This window comes from Odocoileus virginianus, chromosome X, assembly GCF_023699985.2.
Source record: "Odocoileus virginianus isolate 20LAN1187 ecotype Illinois chromosome X, Ovbor_1.2, whole genome shotgun sequence".
NCBI lineage: Eukaryota > Metazoa > Chordata > Mammalia > Artiodactyla > Cervidae > Odocoileus > Odocoileus virginianus.
In genome coordinates this window covers 21,029,047-21,034,982 of record NC_069708.1, presented here as the reverse complement: position 1 = coordinate 21,034,982, position 5,936 = coordinate 21,029,047, and the positions used below count along the sequence as shown (strand labels likewise).

General features: G+C 41.0%; 1 pseudogene; it reads right to left on the bottom strand.

The window, feature by feature from the left end:
- Positions 1–3,678: 3,678 nt before the first annotated feature.
- LOC110138261 (importin subunit alpha-4 pseudogene) lies at positions 3,679–5,231 on the bottom strand (annotated as a pseudogene).
- Positions 5,232–5,936: the final 705 nt, after the last annotated feature.

Sequence of the window (5,936 nt, the reverse complement as noted above, 5' to 3'; positions counted from 1 at the left end):
GTCTGGTCAAGGCTGTGGTTTTTCCAGTGGTCATGTATGGATGTGAGAGTTGGACTGTGAGGAAAGCTAAGCACCGAAAAATTGATGCTTTTGAACTATGGTGTTGGAGAAGACTCTTCAGAGTCCCTTGGACTGCAAGGAGATCCAACCAGTCCATCCTAAAGGAGATCAGTACTGGGTGTTCATTGGAAGGACTGATGCTGAAGCTGAAACTCCAGTACTTTGGCCACCTCATAAGAAGAGTTGACTCTTTGGAAAAGACCCTGATACTGGGAGGGATTCGGGTCAGGCGGAGAAGGGGACGACAGAGGATGAGATGGCTGGATGGCATCACTGACTCGATGAGCATGAGTTTGAGTGAACTCCGGGAGTTGGTAATGGATAGGGAGGCCTGGCATGCTGTGATTCATGGGGTCACAAAGAGTTGGACACGACTGAGTGACTGAACTGAACTGACTGAATTACATTACAATATTGTAGTGGTTTTTGTCATACATTGACATAAACCAGCCATGGATTTACATATGTTCCCCATCCTGATCCCCCCTCCCACCTCCCTCCCCATCCCATCCCTCTGGGTCTTCCTAGGGCACCAGCCCTGAGCCCTTGTCTCATGCACCAAACCTGGGCTGGCGATCTGTTTCACACTTGATAATACACATGTTTCAATGCTGTCCTCTCAGCTCATCCCACCCTCGCCTTCTCTTACAGAGTCCAAAATTCTGTTCTATACATCTGTGTCTCTTTTTATGTCCTGCATATAAGGTTATCGTTACCATCTTTTTAAATTCCATATATATGCATTAGAACATTGTATTGGTGGTTATCTTTCTGGCTTACTTCACTCTGTATAATGGGCTCCAGTTTCATCCATCTCATTAGAACTGATTCAAATGTATTCTTTTTAATGTCTGAGTAATACTCCACTATGTATATGTATCATAGCTTTCTTATCCATTCGTCTGCTAATGGGCATCTAGGTTGCTTTCATGTCCTGGCTATTATATACACTGCTGTGATGAACATTTGGGTACATGTATTTCTTTCAGTTCTGGTTTCCTCAGTGTGTATTCCCAGGAGTGGGATTGCAGTTCGATTTTTTTAAGGAATAAGTTCCAGTTTTTTAAGGAATCTCCACACTGTTCTCCAAAGTGGCTGTGCTAGTTTGCATTCCCACCAAAAATGTAAGAGGGTTCCCTTTTCTCCACACCCTCTCCAGCATTTGCTGCTTGTATACTTTTGGATAGCAGCCATCCTGACTGGTGTGTAATGGTACCTCATTGTGGTTTTGATTTGCATTTCTCTGATAATGAGTGATGTTGAGCATCTTTTCATGTGTTTGTTAGCCATCTGTATGTCTTCTTTGGAGAAATGTCTGTTTAGATCTTTGGCCCATTTTCTTGATTGGGTCATTTATTTTTCTGGAATTGAGCTGGAGGAGTTGCTTGTATATTTTTGAGATTAATCCTTTGTGTGTTGCTTCATTTGCTATTATTTTCTCCCATTCTGAAGGCTGTCTTTTCACCTTGCTGATAGTTTCCTTTGTTGTGCAAAAGCTTTTTAAGTTTCACTGGGTCCCATTTGTTTATTTTTGCTTTTATTTCCAATGTTCTGGGAGGTGGGTCATAGAGGATCCTACTGTGATTTATGTCAGAGCGTGTTTTGCCTATGTTCTCCTCTAGGAGTTTTATAGTTTCTGGTCTTCCATTTAGATCTTTAATCCATTTTGAGTTTATTTTTGTGTATGGTGTTAGAAGGTGTTCTAGTTTCATTCTTTTACAGGTGGTTGACCAGTTTTCCCAGCACCACTTGCTAAAGAGATTGTCTTTTTTCCATTGTATATCCTTGCCTCCTTTGTCGAAGATAAGGTGTCCATAGGTTCGTGGATTTATCTCTGGGCTTTCAATTCTGTTCGATTGATCTATATTTCTTTCTTTATGCTAGTACCATACTGTCTTGATGACCGTGGCTTTGCAGTAGAGCCTGAAGTCAGGCAGGTTATTCCTCCAGTTGCATTATTCTTTCTTGAGATCTCTTTGGCTATTTGAGGTTTTAAACATGCTGCAAAGGTTGGTCATAGCTTTTTTCCAAGGCACAAACATCTTTTAGTTTCATAGCTACAGTCACCATCTGCAGTGATTTTTGGAGCCCCCCAAAATAAAGTCTGTCACTGTTTCCATTGTTTCCCCTTCTATTTGCCATGGAGTGATGGGATCAGATGCCGTGATTTTAGTTTTCTGAATGTTGAGTTTTAAGCCAACTTTTTCCGCTCTTATCTTTCACTTTCATTAAGCGGCTCTTTAGTTCTTCTTAACTTTCTGCCATAAGGGTGGTGTCACCTGCACACCTGAGGTTATTGATATTTCTCCTAACAATCTTGATTCCAGCTTGTGTTTCATCCAGCCCAGCATTTCTCATGATGTATCCTGCATATAAGTTAAGTAAGCAAGGTGACAATAGACAGCCTTGATATACTCCTTTCCTGATTTGGAACCAGTCTGTTGTTCCATGTCCAGTTCTAACTGTTGCTTCTTGACCTGCATATAGATTTCTCAGGAGGCAGGTCAGGTGGTCTGGTATTCCCATCTCTTGAAGAGTTTTCCAGAGTTTTTTGTTATCCACACAGTCAAAGTCTTTGGCATAGTCAATAAATCAAATTAGATGTTTTTCTGGAACTCTCTCACTTTTTCGATGATCCAACAGATGTTGGCAATTTGACCTCTGGTTCCTCTGCCTTTTCTAAATCCAGTTTGAACATCTGGAAGTTCATGGTTCACATACTGTTGAAGCTTGGCTTGGAGTATTTTGAGCATTACTTTGCTAGCGTGTGAGATGAGTGCAATTGTGCAATAGTTTCAGCATTCTTTGGCATTGTCTTTCTTTGGGATTGGAATGAAAACGGACCTTTTCCAGTCCTGTGGCCACTGCTGTGTTTTCCAAATTTGCTGGCATATTGAGTGCAGCACTTTTACACCATCATCTTTTAGGATTTGAAGTAGGTCAACTGTAATTCTATCACCTCCACTAGCTTTGTTCATAGTGATGTTTCCTAAGGCCCACTTGACTTCGCATTCCAGGATGTCTGGCTCTAGGTGTGTGATCACACCATCATGGTTATCTGGGTCATAAAGATCTTTTTTGTATAGTTCTGTGTATTTTTGCCACCTCTTCTTAATATCTTCAGCTTCTGTTAGGCCGATACCTTTTCTCTCCTTTATTGTGCCCATCTTTACATGAAATATTCCCTTGATATCTCTAATTTTCTTGAAGTGATCTCTAGTCTTTCCCATTCTATTGTTTCCCTCTATGTCTTTGCATTGATCACTGAGGAAGACTTTTTTAAAATCTTTCCTTGCTATTCTTGTAATAGCAAAGCCACCACCTCAGAATATTCTAAACTGGATACTGCATTTGTCAGCATGTGGCACCAGGGAACAAGGAAAATAGAGTAGTTAAGGTTGTTAAAGGAGAATTCTAAAGCAGTTTAGGCAATCATATGCCTTTATAGTCCATTTGCTTAGTGACTTTTGGCATTTGCAGAATGATTGAGACATGACTTGCTTTAGAAGCATCAAAACAAGGGGGCATATATGTTTTGGAGCCTTTTGTAGTTGTCATTCTTGTCATTTGGTAGCCATCTGGTGGTGCTTCATATTGAATGTGGGAAAGATGCTGCACTCAATTGAACTCAAAAATAAATTCTTTCGTTTGAAGGTTGGCTGTTGGATCAAAATTGTAAGTAACTCCTTGTATTGTTTCAGGAATGAGGCTAGGATTTTCATCAATATCATTGCCAGAGAAATACTGATCTATGATTTCAAATGCTAAATATATGTCTTCAACTTCATATCACTGTAAAACTTCTCCAAACCACTGCATTCTTTATTATTTCAGCTATCATGATTGCTTCATCACTAGCCATTATAGACCATCTAAAACCACCTGAACAACTTGAGAATCTTTTACTGAAAGTAAATTAGAGAATGATGGTATTGTGCTGTACAAGATACTCAACTTGATATTTTTTGCCACTTATCATTAAGTTGCTAATTGTCCCAAAATCTTCATTTTGTATTCCAAAGTCCTCCTTAGTAAGCTGATAAATAATCATAGGATTAATCCAGCAGCTATTACATCCTGTACTTGCTGCTGGTTGCCTGCTGTAATGTTGGAAAGGAAGGAATCACATTGCTTTCTTATTTATCTTCTCCTTTGGATGTGGTAAGAGATTTGGGAAGCGTGAATGGACATTGCAGTTGAGAACAACCTGGGTCTGCTCATTGGTACCTGTCATTATGTTACCAACTGCTCTGAGTGCTGCTGTTTGAACTTTCATTTTCTGATGGCTCAGAAGGGGCACAAGAAATTGCACAGCCCCTGAATCAATAACCATCTGTATCTGCTCTTTACCTCCATCTATCAGATGTGACAGTGCCCAAACAGTATCCACAAGAGTGTTTATGTCCATATGGTATATTAAGACACACAATGCTGGCAAAATCTCCAGACTGTCTCCATAGGTGATGGAGTCAGTCCTTATTTCTGAAGAGACTGAAAATAATCCATGAGACGTTCCAAAAGAAGGCAATAAAATGGAGGGACTGATGAAGGACAGAAGAGTTTTGACAACTCTCAGTGAACATGACATAATCTCTACACTGAGTATCATCACCTACAATGTTTCCCAAAGCCCACACTGCTTGCTCACAAACATTCTGATGTGGCTGAAAGGAGAAGCCTTAGAAAAAGAGGTACAGCTTTAAACCATATGATAGTTTGAGTCTGTGCAGAAGTTCCTGATGCTGTGTTAGTTAACACTTACACAGCTTAAAACTGTAATGAAGGATTATGATCCCTTTCTAGACACTTCACTAGAATTGGTAAATCCAAGATTTTATTAGGCCATCACCTGGTGGATTTCTGTCACTGGATAAAAGTTTTCTCGCAGCCTGTATAGCACTCAACTGGGCCACTGGGTATTTATCACTTGTGGCATTCTGCATTATAGCTTCTAGTATTACAGTGTGTGCTTTAAAATAAGCATCAACATCTGAATCTCCTAAATTTTCTTCTTGGGGAACATTTTTTTTTTTCAGTAATTGTTCATCTTTTTTGTTCTTTTGCAGTTGAACAGTCATTTCATTTCTGTATCTTCACATTGTCTCCACATCGTGGCCCTTATTCTTAAAGCACTTGATGAGGTGGTTCTCCAAGCTGGGGTTCTCGGTCATGGCTGTGTGCTGGCTCCCGCTACAGCTATAGCACAACAGTAGTGGAGGCAATGGGTCTCGGTAAGGGAAGGGGAGGTGGAGGGCGAGAAGGGAAGGGGAGGTGGAGGGCGAGAAGGGAAGAGAAGGAAAGCCAGAGAGGAGTGCATATTACTCTATGCCCCCAAGCACTGGTAGCAGTCTTAGAGTGGTAAAAGCTCATGCGCCCACTGTGGGATCCTGGTCCCTGGTTCTACAGGGAGCAGAGAAGACCTTATTTGCAAAGTATTGCATGTGTCTGTTCTAAGTTTTCTGAGGTCTACTTGAAGGACTAATGCAAGGAACTTGTCTCTATTTTGCCTAACTTAGAATTCAGATCAGAGAAGGAAATGGCAACCCAGTCCAGTGTTCTTGCCTGGAAAATCCCAGGGATGGGGGAGCCTGATGGACTGCTGTCTATGGGGTCGCACAGAGTCGGATACGACTGAAGTGCCTTAGCAGCAGCAGCAGAATTCAGATCACACTGTTTCACCACAGGCTTAGCGTAAACCTGACTAAGTGAGTTAGTCAGTTAGTGGGTTAGATTGCCCCAGCACAAAACCAATCTGTAAGGACCCCGAGAGGTGTTTAGGGTTTTGTTTTGTTTTGAGAGAGTTTGCTTTTCTTTTTTCTTCTTCTTTTTGAAAATATTTATTTAGCTGCATTAGGTCTTAGTTGCAGCACACAGGA